The 25,510-nt window shown below is 38.4% G+C and overlaps 1 long non-coding RNA gene and 1 pseudogene across 1 annotated transcript; one reads left to right on the top strand and one right to left on the bottom strand.

The window, feature by feature from the left end:
* Positions 1-25,510, bottom strand: LOC122041164 (annotated as a pseudogene).
* Positions 12,155-13,272, top strand: LOC121974798. The gene is made up of 4 exons (XR_006110094.1): positions 12,155-12,203; positions 12,351-12,708; positions 12,800-13,019; positions 13,214-13,272. It is a non-coding gene; the product is annotated as an uncharacterized LOC121974798 (long non-coding RNA).

Here is a 25,510-nt window from a genome sequence, read left to right as displayed (position 1 = left end):
CTAGTCAACCATACAGTCATCTACCCAACGCATCATCACTCCAACTTTTAGATAAGATAAATGGAGAAAGAGGAGAGGAGGAATGTGGGAGAAACCAATCTTATCGAGTGCTTTCTTCCCCCTTTCACTTCCGTCAATAAATGATCCAAACCAAAAGGATCATTTTCTTCATGCCTATCGAACTCCACTGGCCCTTCTCTCTTGCTACCAGATAACCTCTCAGAAGCACCCGTGAATGCCTTGTCAGGCTTGAATCTTTCAGTCTTCAGGACCTTCTCAAGCAGCTTATCTGCACCTCCATACATATCTGCATCAGCGTCTTTTTTGGGTCTGCGTAGAAAGCGTGGGTTGTGCAGTAAAGACACTCTTATCGTAAACGTTGTACTGATAACCATACGCAAACCTAGAATCTATTCCTTTATCTCTGATCATACATGACCTCCTTGGTACGTCCAGTACCGTTATTAGCCGTGTCAAGTGCAACCTGTTCACTAATATCATGGTCCCTGTACCTAGTGATCGTATTCTTTTTCCCCATTGCAGCATCCCTTCTTTCGCGCTCCCTCTCACGCCTCCGCTCTTCACGAATCTTATCACGCTGCAGCCGTTCTTCTCTTTCCTCCCTAGTTTCCCTCCGTTGTTCTTGAGGTTCTCCCATTTCAACATCATCCAACATAGCCTTCTCCGTAGACAAAGGAGCAGCAGGTGCTGGAGTAATACCGACTTTCTCTGAGCTGGTGCAGCCCTTGTCTTTTGCGCCAAGGCACGAAGCTCTTGCTCGTTTCTTTTCTTCTCTTTCTTGTGTTGGGAGTAAACCCGTTATAATCTGTGTGATCGTCTCAGAAGCTCTTTTCCACGCTTCTGAGTGCGTACCAGAGTCACAAGAACTTACAATCAAGTAGGTTTGAGCAGATAATCTCAAACTGTCGACTCTAGCGAGCCGAGCCACGTGCCGAGTAGATGAGTCGTGGACACCGTGAGTTGTCGAGCGGCGCCACGTTGTTGCGGAGAATTGCTGACAGGATGTCGAGAGCTGCAACACAAACTCAGAGTGGATGCCGAGTTCAGCAGAGCGCTGTCTCCTTAAAACAGATTCGGCCCCTCCGCGGTGCTCAGAGGATTAGATGGACGTCTGTTTCCCAGGATAAAATGGCAAGATCACGAGCACAACCGAGCACTGGTTGTCGTGACGATCTGAACTAGATCCGAAAACTATTACTATTTCTGTTGAGCAAAAGAAGTGCACAACAGAAGGGAAGAAAATATGGGGATTCAAGGAGGAAGAGAAGCACGTGCATGCTTACTTGTGCTCTTCTCACACAAAGCTCACTTAAGTTTTCTCAATCAAAGATCACTTGAGTTGTTCTCTTCATCTGCTTCAATCCTCTCACTGGTCTTATATAGACCTCAGCCTTTGTTCTGCTTTCAAGCACAACGAGCAAAGCAAGCCACGTTGTGGCTTGCATGCTTGCCAACAAGCAAGCAAGCCACAACGTGGCTTGCATGCAAGTTGTGGCTTGCTTGCAAGCTTGCCACGTGTTGTGGCTTGCTTGCAAGCTTGCCACGTGGTGAGCAGGCAAGCTTACCACGTGGCGTGCAGGCAAGCTGACGACCTTCCTTGTCTTGTATGCTGACCAACAAGTTATTTTACGCAGACATATCATGTCTTGACTGATTGTACAAGCAATGGGTTCACAAAAAGACACCTCGGGTTGATGTCATCCGGGCCCTGGATTCTCACCCCCTTTGTTCCGAATCAGCCGGAAGGCTTCACTTTCTTTGTGGGACTGAAACCCACATGTCGTATTTCCATTCAAGTTTTTCCAACAATCCCCCACATGAATGGAAACAAGGATGTGTGATAGTGTTCAACAGTTGAGTCGAGTATAGGATAGGTAGGTGTTAACCTTTGAACCTTCCCTTGTAAACTCTGTTTGCTCACTTGCTGATTAGTAGACGTGAGGTCTTTGAACTGTTCGGCCGTTGGTGTGAGCATGGACAGAGGTGTATGATAATGCCTAAAATCTGTCACATCCGCTAATCAAATTGTACAAATGTATTTTCTACTGAACCCCTTAATTAAACAATAATGTCGTAGTAACGAGCCCAGGATCGATCTCGAGGAACCAACGATAGAATGTAATTTAGGATTGTCTTTATTTCCTATTTTTGGGATTTTAGTATGAAAATGGGGGAGTTTACGCTTGAATCTAAATCTACAAAAGTAAAGCACAGCAAATAAAAACTAATCTAATGCAAGAGTGAAACCTAACTATGTGCCAATGAACACTTGTGTGCCAACAATCAAACCCAAACACATTGTCACTCTACGTTTTGATTAAATTATTAACACACACTTAAACTAGAAATGAAATACAAAAACACAAGTAAATCTGATCTACAGCAAAATGTAAACCCTAACTTAACACTTAAACACTAAACAATTAACCAAACATCAAATTAAAATTAAACTAAGCTTCAACAAGGAAAGAAATGCTAACTACTTGCATAAAAATATAACAAAACATAAAAGTAATCTGTTCTAAGCTGTAAAAACAATAACAAAACGAAATAAACCCTAACCAATCCAACTCGCAACCAATCTCACCAAACTTCACACTCAAGCCGTCACACAAGAGGCCAAAATCGAGACCACCCAATTTCGGACCTCAGTGGAGCATCTAAGCGGCGTATCAATTCAAGGAGTGCTCAACAACGCCGACGGACCACCCTCGGCGAGCTAAGAACAACCCGAACCCAAGAAAATATCGAAAATGTTGGAAATCTGCTACTGGAGCTCTCTGAATCTGGATGGAAGTCGTGGATTGCAGATGGGCATCGGATGAAGCTAAATAACGCCGGCGGACCACCTCCAAGTGTCACTGATGGGAATCGGAGCGCAGATTTGGAAGACCACCTTCAAATTTGGAGAAAACAGAGAACTCGCCGTGAGCAGATTTTCCGCCGGAGTGAACACTCGCCGGTGCTCCAGATGATCGGGATGAGCTGCTAAGAAGTCTTCCACCAAGGTAGAAGCTCGGGAGGATGATCGGAGAAGGAATGGGGCCGAAATCCGGAAGATGCCGCGCCGCGGGACGAAGAACAGCGCAGGGGATCGACGAAGAAGCTGGGTACTGTAGCTTCTCATTTAAATCAGATCTGGATCTGGAATGGACGGTTGAGATGATTCCGGGCTAAATCAACGGTGAAAAGTCATCCAAAATCTGATCCGAAGGTACTGATGTTGATCTAGGGTCTGGATCTATCCTCCCGTAGGTCGGATCGATCAGATCATCACTGGATGACCCAGATCTGCCCTGTCTTCAATGAACGGTCCAGATTAATTCGGGATGGATCAATGGCTAGATGAACTCAGATCTGGATTAAAACTTCTGGATCTTCATCAATGGCTCAGATCTGCTTCCCATTAGGTTGGATTGGCCAGATCTTCAACGGATGGTTCAGATCTCTCCTATTCTTGATAAACGACCCATAATGCTTCAAAGCTTGATCTTCTCGTTTGAACTCCGATTCGAGCCCAATTTTGGTCCAAATAGATCCAAATCCAAGATCCTTTGATGCCTACAAAATAAGAATCAAATATTAGCATCAAATAACACAAAAATATAATAATTTGTAATTAGGTACAAAATAGATACAATGCACAAAATATGATGTAACCATGATTTAAACCTATAAAATCAAAATCAAACCATGCATATATGAATCAAAATAATGCAATGAAATCATGGTTATCAAATCCCCCACACTTAGCCTTGAACGTCTCGTGAAAGTAAAGAAAACTAAAAATCATCTCCACAAAAATTCTCTAGCAATACCTAGAAGATAGTAAAAGAATTTAACTAAGATCATCTAAATATCACTAACAATCATGAATACAATCCAAACAATAATCAGTAGGTATGGTAGTTTCAATCCAATTGAAAAATTAAGCAAGTTGCAAACTCACAAGGTATTTACCTATTCTAGCTCTCACACTCAAACATGCGTATAAGTGGAGCTCACTCAATGCAACTCACAACATTTCACTACCATAAGTTTGCTCATTTTCTAATTCTCCACCACTATAAACATAGCATACATGAATCAAAAGGAATTTATCATCAAGAATTGAAATGGAAGCAAGAAGAACAATTAAAGTGAATGAAATGGCAAAAGAAAAGAATTCAATGAAAAATTGAAGATGATGAGAGTATTGGAGGAATATACTTGATGAGTTGACCAATTTGATGTGAAAAGAGTTGTATATCATTTGTCATTACCAATTCAAAGTATCAAACTAACCTCTCCTTCAATTTGATGGCAAACAAAGAATCTTGATACTCTATCTTCCATTTGATACTCTCTTGATGTGCCAAAAAAAAAATTTCTCACTGTTTTTGCTCTTTTCCCACTTCAATTCCAGCATTTGAAACTCAAATAATTTCAAATCAACTTATGAATAAGAACTTCCTCCCCCACACTTAAATTGTTGGCCGTCTCGGACAATGCAACACCATGCTTTCCAATTCTTAACACACTTTAAAAACCACCGTTAATCTTCTTTCTTCAATCTGCAGAATTTTCTGTTTCTTCCTTTCTCTGTTTCTAATTTTTCAGATTCAAATTCCAGCAACATCCAGCAATTTAAGCACTCAAATTTTTTTTTCAGCAGCATACAAACAATTACAAGGAAGAAATTAACCACAACATTTGATTCCTCATCAGCATTTATCAACACAATTTCTCTTGCTTCACACTTGTATCACCTGTGACATCTGAATTTTTGCAACTTCAGAACTCTGATTTCCATGCACTGCAGTTATGTTACAACAATCCAACAGCTAACTAAAAACCAATAACGGCATTCTTCCAAGATTCTGAGTATATAACATCAAATAACATTTCAAATTAGACACTTAACTTGGATTAGTCAATGTTCAGGAAGTTTGTAAGAGAAGTTGGCACAAAATAGGGTTGAGATGCCAAGTTCAGATTCTAAATTCTGCACTTCAAAATTTTGATTATGGAAAATCCAGATTTCTTGAATGCTAGAAAAGTAACCTAAAATTCCAGCTAAATTAATGACAGCAACAAAATTCCAGAATCATTTCTTTTAGATTCTGCAATTTCCAACACTCCAAACTCACTGCAAGGGCCACCAGACTTGAGGTTCATTTTCTGAAAATTTCAGAAACTATAGATTTCGTTTTCAGATTCAGAAATATGATTCCAGCAGGATGCTTTTCAGGTTTAGTATCAAGACTTTGATTTCTTACAGCCTCAAAGTTTTGCACACAAGAGACTTGAAAAAGGTAGAGAATCAAATGGCAATCAAAGACCATCATCTTCACAGATCAATTTCAGAATGCATTACTGGATTCTGAAATCTATAGCTCAGTTTCAGAACCAGGAGTTCAAAATTCACCTTGCTCCTGATGCAGTTCATCAATTCCAGAAATGTACAACACAGCATTCAAAATTCAGATTCAGAGTTTCAGATGTAGCATTTACATTATGAATTTCAGAATCAATGAATCCCCACCTCTGAATTTTGATAATTATCCAACTCTAGTTTTAGAACTTGCTTGACTTTCAATTCCAATTCTGCAACTCATAAATTAGATTTAACAATCAGACTTGACCAGAAATCTCTGATTCTACAGAAATTTTTCAGTTTGGATTCTGGATTATGGAATTCAGCAACTTAGAATTTAATTCCAGCAGAATTCAGCTACACTTGAATTTTTTAATTATCCAGGATTAGATTAAAACATCAAGTTCAATGCAATTCAAAATTCCAGAGATCAGATTCATTAAAGCTTAACCAATTGAGCTATCTCAAGTTTTCAAAATTTCAGAAGAACATTTCAATTGAATTTAACAGATCAAAATCTGTTGTGCAGATTTAGCTCCAGAATTCCACCAAGTCAAGCTTAATTGAACACATTTTAAGTTCCAGAAAACAATTCTCAGAGAACTTCAGGTTAAGACTTGAAGGGTTTACCTTAGGAAAGAGTATCATTTGGCAGTGCAACAATTCTGAAGAAATCACTAATTCATTTCACTGGATCAGTTTCAATGAAGTTATAGAATCCTGATTCTAAGAAATTTCCAAGCTTGAATTACCAGTATCTTCCAGAGAGAAGCATAACAATTAGCATTGAATAGATAGGAGAATCAACTAAATGAGTTGCATGGTTAGAAACAACATCAAGTTTCTGCATTTCTGTAGAATTTCAGACTTAAATCTTTGATTCCAGAATTAAGATCTAGACCCTTAAAGAGTGCTATTCAGGAACATTCTCAGCATTAGCATATAAACACTTAACTTACATCTTTGAATCTAATTGCTTTGCCATGTTTCTATATCCTTGAGTCTTGAGAATTCTGTTGAATCTCAAGTTTTGAAACTGAATTACACTTCTGAACTTGTTTTTCTGAATTCATATTCAGATTCATATTCATATTTCTGAACTTGTTTAAGTGTGGGGAATTCAGCTGAACAAAGGTTTCATCTATGACTACTCAAGTGTTCTCCCAAGATTCTTACTGATTAGGAATTTACAATTTAAGTTTGACACACAACAATTCAACATCACTTGCAATTTTGTAGACCAGCAGAAATCAGAATCAGAGTTCTGATTGCAGACATCAGTTTCAACAACAAAATTTGGCACACTAGCATTTCACACACTGCTGCATCTTCCTAACATTTGGAATCTGAATTTGTATACTATCAGTTTTGATACGTCACTGCTTCTACATTCTGAAATTGTTCCTCTTCTTGATTCTGCAACTTCTTAAGCTTCCATTACTGAATAGCCAGATTGTATTCACAGGAATTATAGAAAAGCTAAAACAATGAGGTCAAGGATGGTAAATTTCCAGATTTCGTGTCAACTAATCATCATTTAGCCATCAAAAATTTCAATTCTTCTTCGTCTTGTTTCTTAAGACCTCTATCAATGCATACTCAAATGCTTTCCAGGTTCTAGCAGTTCTAGCAGTTCTAGCTCATTCAAATTCAATTCCCAAATTGGCACAAAAATGGCCCAATTCATTTCTGCATAATTCAGAAATTTGATGCTAATAGAATTCTTCCAGCAGATTTATAAAGAATGCTATCATGGTGTAAACAACAATTTCTGCTAGAATTTCAAAAAGCTTCAATTACTTCTCAAAAACATCACGGGCTGATAATGATGAATTTGTTTCTGAATTCTGTTTCCAGCATTTGTTCAGAATCCAGTAGAGTTTCTGAATTCTTCTTCTCTTATCTTGCATATGTTATGAAGAGTAATCATTCCATTTGTTTCCAACACATTCTTAAAATTCAATTAAGCTTCCCTCATTTAGACATTGCATTCCAAATCTTGATTCAAATTTGATACAGTATTTTCAGCCCTGCACAGAATAAATTCCTGCAGCAGTTCTGTTTCTTTTTTTCTGATTCTGACTTCTCTTTTCGCTTGATTCAGAACCTCAAATCCAGAGGAAGCCAATTTTATCACTTAGCTCTTCACAATTCAATCCAATTTGGCACAAAAACTGCTACATTCTTCATTCTGCAGAACTCTGCACTTTGTTTATTTCTGTTCATGCAACTAGCATTCATTTTCAGAAATCCAATTTCAGCAGGGGTCCTCCAGAATTCAGATTCTGCCACTCCCATGAATTGATACACCTCTTTAAGCCACACTTCTTTTAAATCTACAGGTTTTTGACAATTAATGGATACTTGGTACACAACATTTTAAATTGATGCACAAATCAAACCTTCTCAGATAGCTGGTATTTAGTTTCAGAAATCATATTCCTCGTTCTGACAGATTTTTAATCACAAGAATTGCAGAATTATTTCCATTGGTTGCACACCTCAACCCGATTGTCTATTGCTGCAAATCATGTAGCTGTACAGATTTGAATTCGAATGTACAGTCTAATAGCAGAGTATCAGTTTCAGTTTCGATTTCCTGTTCTTGTTCTAATTCCAATTCAGGATCTCTCTTACAATTTGCTGCAGCTGATAACTCACTTCTTAAATAAGAATGAAGAGTTAAACATGGTTATGTCATGGCTTGGATCTCCTTAATAGCAACATCAACTCATTAATTCTACTTCCAGCAGCTTGATTTAGCTGTAGTTCCCAAATTTCAGTCTCACAATTCTGTTTTATAATTAGAATTCTGTCCAATCTAATCCCAGGAAAATCATGGAATGAAAAGAACACCATATGTTACTGATAAGGAGCATCAACATATTTTGTATATGCAATCCTGCAAAATTCCAGCACTTCTTCAATTCAAATCTGGATTCTTGATTCTGGAATTCAATTATAATTTGATTCTGGAATTATGCAAATTGATTGTTGTAGTATCTAAATTCTGGCCTCTTAGAAAGTTTTCAACTTCCAAATTAGAAAGTATCAAAAGCCACTAGTGTTACAGGTGCAGTATCAAGAACTCACACGTGCAGCAATTCAGCAACTCTTCCTTCTTCCATTAAGTTTGCTTAACTCCAGCATACGAATGGGAAATTAATAAGAGTATTCAGCTATCCACAGCTCCTGCACCTTTGGTTTAATACATCAAACTTCTGAACCAACAGAACTAAAATACAGAATTTTCAAATTCCTGCCTTAATTACTGCACATTTTACACATCAAGCATCAATAGGAAAACATTGAGTCATCCGAAACCTTCCATACCTCTGATTTCATCCAAATCCTTGCATTTCAAATAAACAGTTATAGCAGAAAAGTCTAATTCCAGAAATTAGATTCTACAACAAATGATTTCACAATTCCATAATTTCCAATCAACTTGTATTAGGAACCTCCATGACCTCATAACAATGTATCTTCCCCCACACTTAAATCTTTGTTCATCTAGTCAAGCTAACTCATCAAGCAATTAATCCAAATCGCTCAACGAAGTTAAAGAAATATGACAAGCAAAGAGAATTATGAATTAGAATGCTAGATGAGAATATTTCAAGAAAATTGTGAGGAAAGGAATTGGAAAGTATGAAGGGGAACAAAATTGACAAAATCCTCAATTTCCATGCATACCAATGTTATTGTGACTTTGAAAAGAAACTAAGCAAGTTCTAGAGTTCAATTACTATGAGTGCATGTCACACAAAAATAAAATAGTGTTTAGGCTTAAAGTGGACCTCACTAGGTATTTACATGCAATCTAGCTTCATCAATCAAATTGGAATTCACTACCATTTTAACCAATACCATGTAAGAAAAGCATCCAATCATGCCAAGTGACTTAAAATTGATGATCAAATTTAAGAAACTTTTACCATCTTAAAAATATTACTAGAAAAATTCCATAAAGAATTTTATTCAAATGACATGCTATGTATACTAACAAATTGCAAAGTATGAAAGTAAAATGCAAAATAAAATGCAAAATGTAAAAACAAAGTGCAAATGCAAAGTATGAAACCAAAGAAATGTATAACGAATTTATTAGAGAAAAACTAAACACAAAGCATGATTCAAAATGCAAGAGAAAGCAAAATTGGAACTAACTCCTCTTTAATTCCCGGTGGTTGAAGAAGGTTTAGAAGTAGTAGCCACCCCGGAAAATGAGTAATTGTGGTTCCACTTAAATTCTTTTTATTAATCATTTTTCCTTTCAAAATTCTTTCTGGAGGTCGAAGGCGGTTCAGTGTAAGCATCCTTCGGAAGCTTATGTTCTCCTACCACATCAATAAAAGAAAACACCTCCCATACACATGTGGGATAAAAAGAAAATAGGAGAATATTAGTGTGAGTAGAAAATGTATCAAACAATGAATCGCACCTAATAAAATCGATAAATGGTACCTCTATGAAATTTTTTGAAAAATCACAAAGAATACTCACCTTGTCATCTTGAAAGGTACCTAGAGTGGTGATTATTACCTCTTTCTCATTAAGTAAATGCTTAGACTCTAGTTCTGGAGATTGTACATCTTCATGTAGTGATTCTTGGGTGCTTGGCTCTACAGCACAAGTCCCTACACATACATACTCTATTCTTGGTGATCCTTGAGGTAATGCTTCCAGTAAGCATTCCCCTACACATAAATCATCTTCTGCAACAAGACCTGCATCACTCACATCATCTAAAGCAACATCATTAGTAGAATAAAAAATTTGAACAACTACATCATCATCACAAATAATTCTAGAAAATTCTTGCGAATAAATGGAAGTAGGGTCAGGCCTGACAAGCGCTCCACAATCCATCTCCTCACTGGAGTTTTGCATTTGTAACTGATTGATGGATGATGCAACACTACAACAAAAACCCTCATAGACATCAGTGGAACAACAACGGTTTTAAGTAAAAACCGATGTCTTTGAGTATTTTACACCGGTTTTTCCAAAAACCGGTGTCTATGAGCGCAGATTTTCGCTCATAGACATCGGTTTTTTAGGCGATGTCTATGAGCGTCCGTTTTTTCATTAATAGACACCGATTTTAACATCGGTTTTTAAAATCTGATGTCTATGATAATTTTCCCACCAATACTTAACTAAAATTTTCAACTCTAACCTAACCCTATATGATGCCGTCCACGGGAGGCAGAGAGAGAGAGCCGTCTTCGGGCGACTCACCTTCTCCGCCTCTATCTTCTCCTCCCCTCCCATCGCCGACCCAATCCCGACCTCCTTTATTCTCCCAATTCGAAGCAGACAGAAACAGAGATCGGAGATCTATGCTTCCGATTCACCGCTCGATCCGCCAAGATGCAGATAGGTTCCGAGAAGGCGTCGTCCCTTGATCTCTTGTCGGTCGTCGTCGCCTCCCTCTCCGACGGATATGGGCTCGATTCCAGCACCGGGGATGCGTTCGTGGAGAACCGGATGCTGATCGCCGTCCTAAGCATAGTCATCGCCGTGCTTGTCGGTTGCGTGGCAATCTTCTTCGTCCGGCGATCGAGCGGAAGGAAGCCCGCCAAGCCGCCGAAGCCGCTAGTGGTGAAGACCCAGATGGATACAGAGGAGGACCAAGGGAAGAAGAAGGTCACCGTCTTCTTCAGGACGCAAACCAGGACGGCTGAGGGGTTCGCGAAGGTTAGGGTTTTTATCCGAATAGTTCATTTTTTGAATTTTTCTCCCATGATCTTAGATTTTCCCCCCTTCTAGGCGCTGGCTGAGGAGGCAAAAGCATGGTACCCTAATGCCATATTTAAAGTCATGGATATCGTAAGATTATCTTCCTTCTGTTTCAGATCATTGGAAATACTACTGATTAATTGACTGATCTGTAGTTAGTTTCCTCAATTATAGGACGAATATGCTACTGAGGATGATGAGTACGAGGAGAACCTGAAAAAGGAGAGCTTGGCTTTGTTCTTCTTGGCTACGTAAGTTGAAAGCCAGGAATTTTTTGTTTTTATAAACGATCAGTTTCCTCAAAGTTCGAGCTGATCCCTTTGTTTTCTTTAGGTATGGAGATGGCGAGCCTACTCATAATGCTGCCTGGTTCTACAAATGGTTTACAGAGGTTCTGGAAACATGCACATTTAGTTAATCTATTCTACCAATAATCCTTTTGCCTTGATCGATTGCTGATTATTAGTTTTTATAGGGGAAAGAGAGAGGAACCTGGTTGGAAAATCTTCAATTTGGTGTGTTTAGTTTGGGCAATCAGCAATATGAACATTTTAATAAGGTTTGGCATGATGAAATTGTCAGTATTCTTTTTGTGGGAATTGCTTGGCTAATATATTTGTGTATTGTGTCCTTGCAAAGGTTGCTGTGGTGGTCGATGAACTGCTTTATGAGCAAGGTATATAGTTGGTTTATTTAGTTTGTGATTTGACTAAGTCACATATGCTCCTAAAGCTGATTTTAAATCCTATCTTCAGTTGCAAGCTCAAAGTTCATGCATTTCATTTTTCTAGAGAATTTAACTTGTTTTGTAGACTAATTGTTACTCTAAAAACTTGTAAAGTCAACATGGTATGAGGAGTTACTAAGAAACAGTTGAGTAGTCATGTTATCTGTGAGTTTCATACATACAACTGTAATGTAGTAGTCATGTGCAAGTTTGTAGATGTGTTTAATGAATTTAAGCATCATTCGTACTTGGATATTCTTCAATATTTTTTTTCCTCTGCATAGGCGCCAAGCACATTGTCCAAGTGGGGTTAGGAGATGATGATCAGGGTATTGAGGATGACTTCTCTGCATGGTATGTAGTATCAGCAAACTTTTATGCATGCCATCCAAATTTCAATGTCGGCTACTGCTATTTTTTAGTTTTCTATTTTTTTTCTCTTTTGCCCATCATTATCTCATTACTCCTGTGTGGAATATGAAATATCAACTGTACTTTCAGGAGGGAGCTTCTTTGGCCGGAGTTGGATAAGTTACTTCAGGATGAAAATGAGACAGGTGCATCTACTCCTTATACAGCTGCCATTCCTGAATACCGGGTTGTATTTGTCAAGCTTGAAGAAGTTCCATATCTGGAAAAAAGTTTGAATTTTGCAAATGGCCATGCTATTCATGACATACAACATCCATGCAGGTAGAGATGCTCTTTACAAAGACAAATCTGTTGGGTTACTCTACAAGCCTTTGTTGTCATTGCTAGTCTTTTGACATCCTTTGGTATTCATGCTAGCCTCTTGGTTCATCTTCAAGTCAGATGTATATGAATGCTTACTCTGTGATGCCAAAATTTGACTGTCTTGGTAATAATGCTAAAAGAATATAGCTTTACAACTCCATTTTGCTTCATCATGCTTTAGTTATTCAGATGGTATAGCTAATTTACTCCTTCAGCACACAGTTTTATGGAAGGTGGCTGGAAAACTAATCATGCCAAAACCAAAGGGCTTAACATCTGAGATTAAAAAAGCTCCGTCATCTGGACTTAAGTGGTCCTTTTCTCCTGGGACTAACCTGCTATCAGGTGGTGCTGCAAAACTTGAAAAAGAGTCTAGGCAAAAACTAAATGAGTTTTCCAAGGAACTTAGAACATTCAGAAGTGTTGACTTGTCAGGTTAGCACACTAAACTTGTTAGAATGTATCTACAGCAAGTGATTACAATTGTTCACTCTATAACTGATTATTTCTAAATCTAATATCTGGTAATGAATATGCTGAGATAACTTTTTCAGGGGATTAAACTTACATTTACTTTACCAAGGTAATGGAATACTTGTAGATATTTAACAAATTCATGATTCTATTAGGTCGTAACTTTGGTGATGATGGTCTGTTTTTTCTTGCTAAAAGCCTTGGTTACAACATGTTAGTTCTTTTCCTTCCTTTTCCATAACCTTACTTTTTTTCTTGTTCCTACTTGTAAACTATTACTGAACCAGACTCTTAAAGGTATGACATTACTAAAGCAAGACATTTAAGCATAACTTTTTTTTGTGTCGTTTAGCATCTCATTAGTTTTTTTCCAAGTCTCAGGCAGCAGAGGAAGTTGATTTTTCTGGCAATGGGATTACAGCAGTTGGCCTAAAGGCACTTTATGGTGTTCTTCAGACGAATACCATGCTTAAAACTCTGAACCTATCAGGAAATAATATTGGCGATGAAGGAGCTAAGGTAAGTCCATTTTTTAATTTTAATTTTACTAATTTTTATGTTTGCGCCTATTCATCTGGAAATAAGCAATTTGATTCTGCTGGAAGTACAGTAGTGTATTGGAATACAAGAAAAATTAAAGTTCATTATCACCATTAATTGATAATTTGATATTAGATGATTTCTTTGACGGTAAATGACAAAATTCTTTAATGGTATCAGAAAATATGCCTTTTTGTTTTTTTTTCTCAAAAGGTCTCATTCTTCTTGAAGATTTATTTCACATTTTATATGGTTTTAGTATTTGTTATCTACTCTAGAATGTTAATTGTTACATGGATAATTAGACCTTTGATGAGGTATTGACATCATATCGTGTCAGCTATAAAATGTATGTATATATGTCATGGATATCCTTTACACAAGACTCTATTTTTATTATTCTTTGTGTGGGTTTAGCAGTCAGTAGAGGCACTGTACTATCAATAATCTTTTCAATTTTGGTGAATGTTGAAGTTTACACCTGCTTTCTTTTTCAGGAGAATGTGGATATTAAAATTTTAACAAATCATGATGTTCTAGGTGATGCAATACCTTATGATCAGCAAGATGCAATGCGCCACCTCTGTTACCAATTCCTTGATTTAATGCCGCCTACGGTATGGATACTTCACCTTGTAATAGTTGTTATTTCTTTCAATTATATTATCCACATTAAATGGTCATTAAATAATACTACATCTGTAATAGGAAGTTGCTACAATTACACTAGAATTTTAGATCATAAGCTCTACTTTTTTTTCCTTCTTCTAGCACCTCTTGATTTATGATTCAGTTTTTTCTCAGTTTGCCACTTTTCTTTTATGGTCTTTCTTTATGAATTTTATTTTTCAAACCTTTATGAATCTGTTATACATAATCAGTCAGGGAGCCTCTGTTATTTATTGATTCACAAGTACCTGTTATTTTGGTAACTAATATAGTTATACTTTAGATCCAGCCCTACTAAAATTTTCAATTAACAGTCACATTTTCACAATGCGATTTGGTCTTATTTGCTGTGGTTTTATTTGATCGTATTAACTCATTTATATTTTATTTCTTATTATTTCTCTGTTTCTTATTCTTGGTTATTAGGGAAGAACAAACCCACAATTTCCTGGTTCACATCCAGTTTATCTTAACAGGTGTGTCTTTATCCTTGTCAATATATATATATATATATATATATATATATATATATATATATATATATGTGTGTGTGTGTGTATATATATACATACCTTATTTATTTAACATCTTTAGCCTGACGTGAAAGACAGCTAGTAGTTCATTGTGTTTCAATGTTCAAATCTGCAAAATTATGAATGTATATTTGGATTTTTGGAACAAACAATCTATTGGTTTACATATATTGTGTTTCCATCTAATATTGTGTTTCCATCTTAAATTCCCATGTAACCATGTTTTGGCTGGTTTGCATTTTAGAATGAGCAACCAAAAGCTTTTATCATTCCTTCCCTTTGAAACATTGATGTAAAAGATGTATTTTAAAACATCTCCAGATGTCTATAACTTTGTGTATTACTATATTTTGCTATGACCTTACTGTTCTAGCCTATGACCTATTTAGTTATCATCTAGTCTCGTGCCATACAGTTTTCATTTTTATCCTTCTCTACCAGCTCAAATCCTATTCTTTTCTAGTGATTACAATTTCAATACATGTCTGTGTCATGAATTTCCACTGTATATGCTAAGTGTGTCAAGAGTTATCTCATGTTGCTTTTTCTGGGTGGTGTAGTTGCCGTTTTCTGAAAGGTGGAAACTACTTGAAGAAGAAGTAATTCGACCAAGGAATTATGAGAGAAAGCAATTAGAATCTGACAGCAAGGGACATCCCATTTATAGATATGATATGGAGCCATTTTCGGTATGTAGATGTCAAGATACATGAGTTAATTAGTATGGCATGTTATAGATATTAATTAGTATGGCATGAGTTAATTAGTATGGCATTTTCAGTAATAAGTTGGGAATTTTAGGCAGGATCATGTTTTGGGTGTTGGAGGATTTGGTAGAGTTTACAAAGGTTTGATCAGTGAAGATCTCAGGGATGGGCTACAACCCCTTCAAGTAGCAGTGAAAGTCCATGATGGTGATAACAGTCATCAAGGTCATAGGGAATGGCTGGTATCCATCTCCAATAACTCAATTGTTGGTTCTGTCTCATCACTTCCGATTCCTTCGTCAAGGTAAAAGCATCGCACTCTCGGTTCCGGTTCCTGCTTTAATCTCTTTTAGTCTTGATTTTGATCATTTACTTGCATTGAAATCATTAAACTATTCGTGAATTATCGATCTGCTGTAGTAATGCTGGTGAACTTGATGAAGGACTTGTTTTTATGAGGTCTTGTTAAGTGATGAAACCTTCTACAATGCTTTAAATGCAAGCAGTTGGTTGATTATTCAATTAGTGCCCTGTAATTTGTATACGGTTCATTAGTACCACAATGATTATGCGAGCATAAAAATGAAACAATAACATATTTTCCAACTTGTCCAATAATTTTTCATTCTTTAATTTGTTGGATACAAGTTCAATTGTTAATTAACTTCCATAATAGGGGAACAAATGGCCATCTTTTGGATTTGCAACTCTGTTTGACGTCAGCTATCATATTACTAAACTTTCATTCTGATAATGCCAAGGCGCAAAACTTCCAGATTGCTAGTTTTTTGTTTTCTCTCTATATATTTTTTTCATGGATCATGAGTTACCTTGGACTTTTGTTATCAATAAACTCTTGCAATCTCCTCAAATACTCCTTATTATGTTGTTATGTATGTAGAAATATGAGCGGACAACAGGAGAACATTGCAGCTCCAAAGTTGAATGAAAGGATATTGTCGTCATTGTCCAAGAGATCAGTGGCTGCCCATCCTTGGCATGATCTTGAAACAGGTAACCGAAAACGAAAGAAACAGTTCCACTAATATTTACACATCTATTAATTTGATTTGTCTCAGTATCTGTTTCTGAACATGAATTTGTCTCCAGGTAAAGAGGCCCCTGTTGTGTTCAATGTGGTAAGTGTACTTTTTTCCTTTTAACTGATAAAATGTACAAAATAAAGTATCAGAAGTGATATTGTTTTTTACAAATGCAAACTAATTTTGAGTAAATCATCTTTTTGCTCGTTTATCAAATTAGATTGCCTCCCAAAAGGATGCAAGGGTTAGATTTGAACTTGTTATTCATAGATCTATCACTATATGATGTGGTTGAGATAATTGATGAATGTTTATCTTTTTAAGCATTCCAATTAGTCATCTTGTTACCTGGTGCTCTTATTGCATTTTCAACTATGATCTTTGGTCTTGGTTTACTAATATATTATTTATGTGTTTTTACAGTTTACAAATCTCAAGTACTCCAGAGTTGAAATTGATGAAGTGCGGTTCGAGTGGGTTGAATGCATGCTAGATTACATTTGAAGTGCGGTTCTACCTTGATGTGTTAAAGGAATGTTCTACCTTGATTTTGATATCTATTAGCTAGCTTTTGATGTAAAAAGAATGTTTGAGTATTTTATGGATACTGTTGTAAGAAGATTATTTATATAATTTGTGAATATTTGTGTATTTTATGGATATTGTTGAATGAAGAATATTTGTGAATATTTGTGTTTTTTTTATTATTGTCGGTTTTTCATTGTTTCGGAAATCAAATTTGTGCTGTTAAAAATATACATATTACATCGGTTTTCCACCGCTGCAAAACCGATGTTATTAACTAATATTACATCGGTTATTTACCGCTGCCAAAACTGGTGTTATTAACATACAATATTACATCGGTTTTACACCGTTGATGAAACAGTGTCGTTAAGTGATACTACACCGGTTAATAATCGATTCGAAGACCGGTGTCGTTAAGTGATACTACACCGGTTTTAACCCGATGTCTAAAATGGCAGACTTTTAACATCGGCTTCATAGACATCGGTCGAAAATGAAATAGACACCGGTGGAAAACCGATGTCTATGAGGATTTTTGTTGTAGTGCAATCTGATCCAATTGACTCTGAATATTCTGTATCCTTGCAAATTGTTGCTCTTGATGCTCACTCATTTGATGGATAACTTCATTGAATTTCCGCATTGATTCTGTAAATTGTTCTTGTACTTCCTCATACCTATTCCGCTGCTCCATAGATAGATCATACTGATATCCAAGTTGGTAGAACTGAGTCTGAGAGTAACAACTTTCCCTCCAATCTCCAAAATACTGATAAAATGGATCCATGGTAGAAAGAATTTCCTGTTCTTACACTGAAACACTAGCAAATAAAATTAGAAGACTCAGGAACAAATAAAATCAGACACATGGATATATAAACATGAAAACATTCAAAACAATCCTAAAATTACCAAACATTGCATATTGTGTCCCCGGCAACGGCGCCAAAATTTGGTAAGCGAATCTGTCACATCCGCTAATCAAATTGTACAAATGTATATTTCACTGAACCCCTTAACTAAATGATAATGTTGTAGTAACGAGCCCAAGATCGAACCTCGAGGAACTAACGGTAGAATGTAATTTAGGATTATCTTTATTTCCTATTTTTGGGGTTTTAGTATGAAAATGGGGGAGTTTAAGCTTGAATCTAAATCTACAAAAGTAAAGCAAAACAAATAAAAACTAATCTAATGCAAGAGTGAAACCTAACTATGTGCCAATGAACACTTGTGTGCCAACAATCAAACCCAAACGCATTGTCACTCTACGTTTTGATTAAATTATTAACACACACTTAAACTAGAAATGAAATACAAAAACACAAGTAAATCTGATCTACAGCAAAATGTAAACCCTAACTTAACACTTAAACACTAAACAATTGACCAAACATCAAATTAAAATTAAACTAAGCTTCAACAAGGAAAGAAATGCTAACTACTTGCATAAAAATATAACAAAACATAAAAGTAATCTGTTCTAAGCTGTAAAAACAATAACAAAACGAAATAAACCCTAACCAATCCAACTCGCAACCAATCTCACCAAACTTCACACTCAAGCCGTCACACAAGAGGCCAAAATCGAGACCACCCAATTTCGGACCTCAGTGGAGCATCTAAGCGGCGTACAATTCAAGGAGTGCTCAACAACACCGACGGACCACCCCCGGCGAGCTAAGAACAATCCGAACCCAAGAAAATGCTGAAAATGCTGGAAATCTGCTACCGGAGCTCTCTGAATCTGGATGGAAGTCGTGGATTGCAGATGGGCATCGGATGAAGCTCAATAACGCCGGCGGACCACCTCCAAGCGTCACTGATGGGAATCTGAGCGCAGATTTGGAAGATCACCTCCAAATCTGGAGAAAACAGAGAACTCGCCGTGAGCAGATTTTTCGCCGGAGAGAACACTCGCCGGTGCTCCAGATGATCGGGATGAGCTGCTAAGAAGTCTTCCACCAAGGTAGAAGCTCGGGAGGATGATCGGAGAAGGAATGGGGCCGAAATCCGGAAGATGCCGCGCCGCGGGACGAAGAACAGCGCAGGGGATCGACGAAGAAGCTGGGTACTGTAGCTTCTCATTTAAATCAGATCTGGATCTGGAATGGACGGTTGAGATGATTCCGGGCTAAATCAACGGTGAAAAGTCATCCAAAATCTGATCTGAAGGTACTGATGTTGATCTAGGGTCTGGATCTATCCTCCCGTAGGTCGGATCGATCAGATCATCACTGGATGGCCCAGATCTGCCCTGTCTTCAATGAACGGTCCAGATTAATTCGGGATGGATCAATGGCTAGATGAACTCAGATCTGGATCAAAACTTCTGGATCTTCATCAATGGCTCAGATATGCTCCCCATTATGTTGGATTGGCTAGATCTTCAACGAATGGTTCAGATCTCTTATATTCTTGATAAACGACCCATAATGCTTCAAAGCTTGATCTTCTCGTTTGAACTCCGATTCGAGCCCAATTTTGGTCCAAATAGATCCAAATCCAAGATCCTTTGATGCCTACAAAATAAGAATCAAATATTAGCATCAAATAACACAAAATACAATAATTTGTAATTAGGTCCAAAATAGATACAATGCACAAAATATGATGTAGCCATGATTTAAACCTATAAAATCAACATCAACCATGCATATATGAATCAAAATAATGCAATGAAATCATGGTTATCAGTGTACCCATGACTCTCCTTGATATAGCTTAGGTCTTATGAGTGTATTCGTTCTTGGCCATGAACACGCCTGATTCTGTAAGAAGTTCTAAGAATTGTGCCTTCAATTCTTTTCGAAGCAGCCTCACTTCTTTCGCACATAGGTGATCCCTCAAGAGTTACACTTTACTCTTCTTGATCATTAAAAGTCTATCGGCTTACCCTGGTCTGGTCACTGTTTCATTGGGTAACCCCCCACAGTGTGTCTAGTCAGTACAGATTAGGTGTCCCTTTGAACCTAGTTCTTGGGATCTCCAGTCAGCATAGGTTGGGTGTCCTCTTCACTGATCGCTGACAACGGCATCAAGCCCATTCCCTGTGATGAGCTTGCAACTAACTCTCGATTTAACCCCTTGGTTAGTGGATCCGCTAAGTTATCCTTTGACTTCACATAGTCAACAGTGATAACACCAGTTGAGAGTAGTTGTCTAATGGTATTATGTCTACGACGTATATGTCTAGACTTACCATTATACAGATGGTTTTGTGCCCGACCGATTGCTGATCGACTATCGCAATGTATGCAAATCCCCCGCATAGGTTTTAGCCAATATGGAATATCTTCTAAGAATTGTCGTAGTCATTCAGCCTTTTCACCACATTTGTCAAGAGCTACAAACTCAGATTCCATCGTGGATCTGGTTATTACGGTTTGCTTAGAAGATTTCCAGGAAATGGCTGCACCAGCTAGAGTGAAGACATATCCACTCGTAGACTTAGAGTTTTGTATATTAGATATCCAACTTGCATCGCTGTATCTTTCGATCACAGCAGGATATCTTGTATAGTGCAGTCCATATTCACGAGTGTACTTTAAGTACCTCAGTACTCTTGTTATCCCTTTCCAGTGCTCAATACCGGGATTACTCGTGTATCTGCTCAGTCTGCTTACTGCGTAGGCTAAGTCTGGTCGTGTACAATTCATCAAGTACATCAGATTTCCAATCACTCGAGAGTACTCTATCTGCGAGATACTTTCACCTCGATTTTTCGATAGATGTTGACTCATATCTATCGGAGTTCGTGCCAACGCAGTATCACCCTTGGTAAATTTCTCAAGAATCTTGTCCACGTAATGAGACTGACTAAGAACAAGTCCTTCTATCGTTCTAAGAATCTTGATTCCTAGAATCACATCAGCTAGGCCCATGTCTTTCATGTCAAATCTTGAGTTCAACATATCTTTAGTGGATTCGATTATCTTATCATTACTCCCAATGATAAATATGTCATCTACATAGAGGCACAAGATGACATAGTCACACTCTGTGATTCTCATGTAGACACATTTATCACATTCATTGATCTTGAAGCCACATTTCTTCATGGCATTATCAAATGTCTTATGCCACTGCTTTGGTGCTTGTTTCAAACCATATAATGAGTTCATCAATCTACATACCTTGTTTTTCTGTCCTGACACAGAAAACCCCTCAGGTTGGTCCATATAAATTTCCTCTTCTAAATCCCCGTTTAGAAAGGTTGTCTTTACATCCATTTGATGTATTTCGAGATTCCATAGAATAGCGATAGTCAACAATACTCTAATGGAAGTTATTCTAGATACCAGAGAGTATGTATCGAAGTAATCAAGGCATTCTCATTGTCGGTATCCTTTGATTACCAATCTGGCCTTGTATTTATCGATTGTGCCATCTGCTTTCATTTTCTTCTTGAAGATCCACTTACATCCTAGTGGTTTACTTCCCGGAGGAAGATCCACAAGTTCCCAAGTGTGATTTTGCAAGATAGATTCTATCTCAGATGTAATTGCCTCTTTCCAGTGAGGTCCATCAAAAGAGCCTACAGCTTCTGAGTAACTTCGGGGCTCACTTTTCAACATGAATGTGATAAAATCCGATCCATAGGATTTTTCTACCGGAACTCTTTTACTCCGTCTAGGCTCAACCTCCACGGTTTCCTCGTCATCATCATCTTCTTCTTCGCCTAGTGTTTCGGTTGCCCGTTTTGAGGAGCTAGCATCCTCCCGGGTCTTATATGAAAACACATGCTCGAAGAACGAGGCATTTCTCGATTCGATTATCGAGTTCTTGTGTATCTCCGGTATGTGTGACTCATACACACAAAATCTATACGCAGTGTTGTTTTGTGCATAGCCAATGAAGATGCAATCAACAGTCTTTGGTCCTATCTTAATCCTTTTCGGATCAGGCACCAACACTTTGGCAAGACACCCCCACATTCATAAATATTTGTAAGACGGTTGTCTTCCATTCCACAACTCATAAGGACTCTTATCTATTTTCTTCCGGGGTACCTTATTTAAAAGGTAATTAGCTGTTAACATAGCTTCCCCCACATGAACTCTGGCAGTTCAGAGCTTAATAGAAGAGTATTCATCATCTCCTTTAGAGTTTGATTCTTTCGCTCAACAACTCCATTTTGCTGAGGAGTATAAGGAGCTGTTGTTTTTTGTCTGATCCCATGTTCAGAACACAACTCAGCGAATGGTGATACATATTCACCGCCTCTGTCACTTCGAACCACCTTAATCTTTCTATTACGCTGGTTTTCAACCTCATTTTTATAGAGAGCAAATTTCTCTATAGCTTCATCCTTACTTTTGAGAAGATACACATAACAATATTTTGTGTTATCATCTACAAAAGTGATGAAATATTTATTACCACCACGTGTTGGCGTACCTTTTAGGTCGCACACATCAGTGTGGATTAGGTCAAGTGGTTCATTACTTCTTTCAATATGTTGAAAGGATGACCTTGTCATTTTCGCTTCAACACAAATCTCACACTTGTGTTTTGGGTCAAGGTGGAATGTAGGTATGCTTTGCATGTTTATTAATCTACGTAATACATCGTAGTTAACATGTCCTAGTCTACCATGCTACAAACACGAAGACTCAAGCATATAAGTGGAAGAACTTTCATTTTTATTTATCTTGGGCCTAATGGCCATTACATTGAGTTTAAACAGTCCATCAGATACATAGCCTCTTCCTATAAATACTCCATTCTTGGACAGTACAACTCTGTCTGACTCAAAGACAATGCGAAAGCCATGCTTGCTTAACAGTGATCCGGATACTAGATTCTTTCGAATTTCCGGAACATACAGCACATTGTTCAGAGTGAGATCCTTGCCCGAGGTCATCTTCAGCACCACCTTTCCTTGGCCCATTATGTCCGAGGTTGCTGAGTTCCCCATGAACAGTTTGTCTCCAGTGACTTCTTCGAAGTTGTGGAGTAGCTCCTTGCTGCAGCACACATGTCTGGTGGCTCCAGTATCGATCCACCATTGTCGAGGATTGGAACCTATTAGGTTCACCTCAGAGATCACGGCGCAGAGATCCATATCCTGTTCTCCTGCCAGGTTGGTCTCAGGCTTTTTCTTCTTTGGCCTTTTACAGTCTGAAGCCTTGTGACCCATACGATCACAATTGTAGCATTTCCCTAAGAACTTCTTTTTCATGTTTTGTCCTTTGGGTTGCGTTGTGGAAGATTTTGGATGCTTCCGTTTTGAGCTTTGTCCGTGCTCAACAACATTGGCTTTTACAGTAGCCTGAGAGAACAGTTTTCTCTCCGAATTCTTGTTGTCTTCTTCTATACGAAGGCGAACAACAAGTTCCTCCAGGTTCATTTCCTTCCACTTGTGCTTCAGATAATTCTTAAAGTCCTTCCAGCCAGTTGGTAGCTTTTCGATGATAGCTGCCACATGGTAGGTTTCGCTCAGAGTCATATCTTCTGAGTGAATTTATTGTAAGAGTACTTGAAGCTCCTAGACTTGACTGATTACAAACTTCGAGTCACTCATCTTATAGTCCAGGAAACGACCAATAATAAACTTTTTGGCCCCAACATCCTTCGATTTATTTTTCTTGTCCAGAGATTCCCACAGTTCCTTTGCCGTTTTCATCTCACAATATACAAGATAGAGTGAGTCAGCAAGATTGTTAAGGATGTAGTTTCGACAGAGGAACTCAGAATTGTTCCATTTGTCGATCAGAAGGAGAGTGTTCACCTCATCTACACCCTTAACAACCTTGGGAGTTTCCTCGGTCAAGAAACGTGTCAGACCTAGCGTGGTTGAGTAGAAGAACATCTTCTGCTACCACCGCTTGAAATTCACTCCTGTGAATTTTTCTGGCTTTTCCCCATTTTTGATTAGCACATTTCCAATCAGGGCGGAGGAGGCCGGTACATGTTGAGCCTGTTGCATCTCAACATTTTCTGCCGCCATGGTAACAGAACAAATCTGTTTTAAGTTTTGTTGGGAGTAAACCCGTTACAATCTGTGTGATCGTCTCAGAAGCTCTTTTCCACGCTTCTGAGTGCGTACCAGAGTCACAAGAACTTACAATCAAGTAGGTTTGAGCAGATAATCTCAAACTGTCGACTCTAGTGAGCCGAGCCACGTGCCGAGTAGATGAGTTATGGACACCGTGAGTTGTCGAGCGGCGCCACGTTGCTGCGTAGAATTGCTGACAGGATGTCGAGAGCTGCAACACGAACTCAGAGTGGATGCCGAGTCCAGCAAAGCGCTGTCTCTTTAAAACATATTCGGCTCCTCCGCGGTGCTCAGAGGATTAGGTGGACATCTGTTTCACAGGATAAAACGGCAAGATCACGAGCACAACCGAGCACTGGTTGTCGTGACGATCTGAACTAGATCCGAAAACTATCACTATTTCTGTTGAGCAAAAGAAGTGCACAACAGAAGGGAAGAAAACATGAGGATTCAAGGACGAAGAGAAGCACGTGCTCACTTGTGCTCTTCTCACACAAAGCTCACTTAAGTTTTCTCAATCAAAGATCACTTGAGTTGTTCTCTTCATCTGCTTCAATCCTTTAACTGGTCTTATATAGACCTCAGCCTTTGTTCTGCTTTCAAGCACAACGAGCAAAGCAAGCCACGTTGTGGCTTGCATGCAAGCTGTGGCTTGCTTGCAAGCTTGCCACGTGTTGAGCAGGCAAGCTTGCCACGTGGCGAGCAGGTAAGCTGACGATCTTCCTTGTCTTGTATGCTGGCCAACAAGTTGTTTTACGCAGACATATCATGTCTTAACTGATTGTATAAGCAATGGGTTCACAAAAAGACCCCTCGGGTTGATATAATCCGGGCCCTGGATTCTCATCCCCTTTGTTCTAAATCAACCGAAAGACTTCACTTTCTTTGTGGAACTAAAACCCATACATGGTATTTCCATTCAAGTTTTTCCAACATCTTGCTCCTTTCTTTTCTTCTCTTTCAGCGTCAACTCCTTCTGGACTTTTGACCTCAGCTGCCTCTCTTGCCTTCTGCTCAGCTAGATACAAAGCCTTAGAATGCTTAGCAAAGTTGTCATTGATTTGAACGTCCTGAAGACCCCTACCATCCGCCGCCAACCGCTTGTCCAAAGGAATTGTATAACCTTTTGGGTTTTTCCAATTTGGGATGCAAGGAGGAATCTTCCAGTCCTGTTAATCCTTCACTGTGACAGGACGTGGTGGGGAATGAATCGCTGGATCTCAGGAGAGGCCAGTATTTGGGAGCCAGACTTCCGATCCTTCCTCCCCATGCCAAAAGGGCCAAAAGGATACTGAGCCACATGGATCTCAGGAAAGGCACCACCATCGCCAAAGTCCTCAGGCTTCCTTGGAACAAAACCCGCGATTTGGCTTGATCGACGCAGACAAGGTGGTTGGTATCCGACGAGGCGCTGTATCACTCCTTGAACCAT

Source organism: Zingiber officinale, chromosome 1B, assembly GCF_018446385.1.
Source record: "Zingiber officinale cultivar Zhangliang chromosome 1B, Zo_v1.1, whole genome shotgun sequence".
Taxonomy (NCBI): Eukaryota; Viridiplantae; Streptophyta; class Magnoliopsida; order Zingiberales; family Zingiberaceae; genus Zingiber; species Zingiber officinale.
The sequence above is the reverse complement of the archived record's forward strand: the minus strand, read 5'-3'. Positions and strand labels throughout refer to the sequence as shown.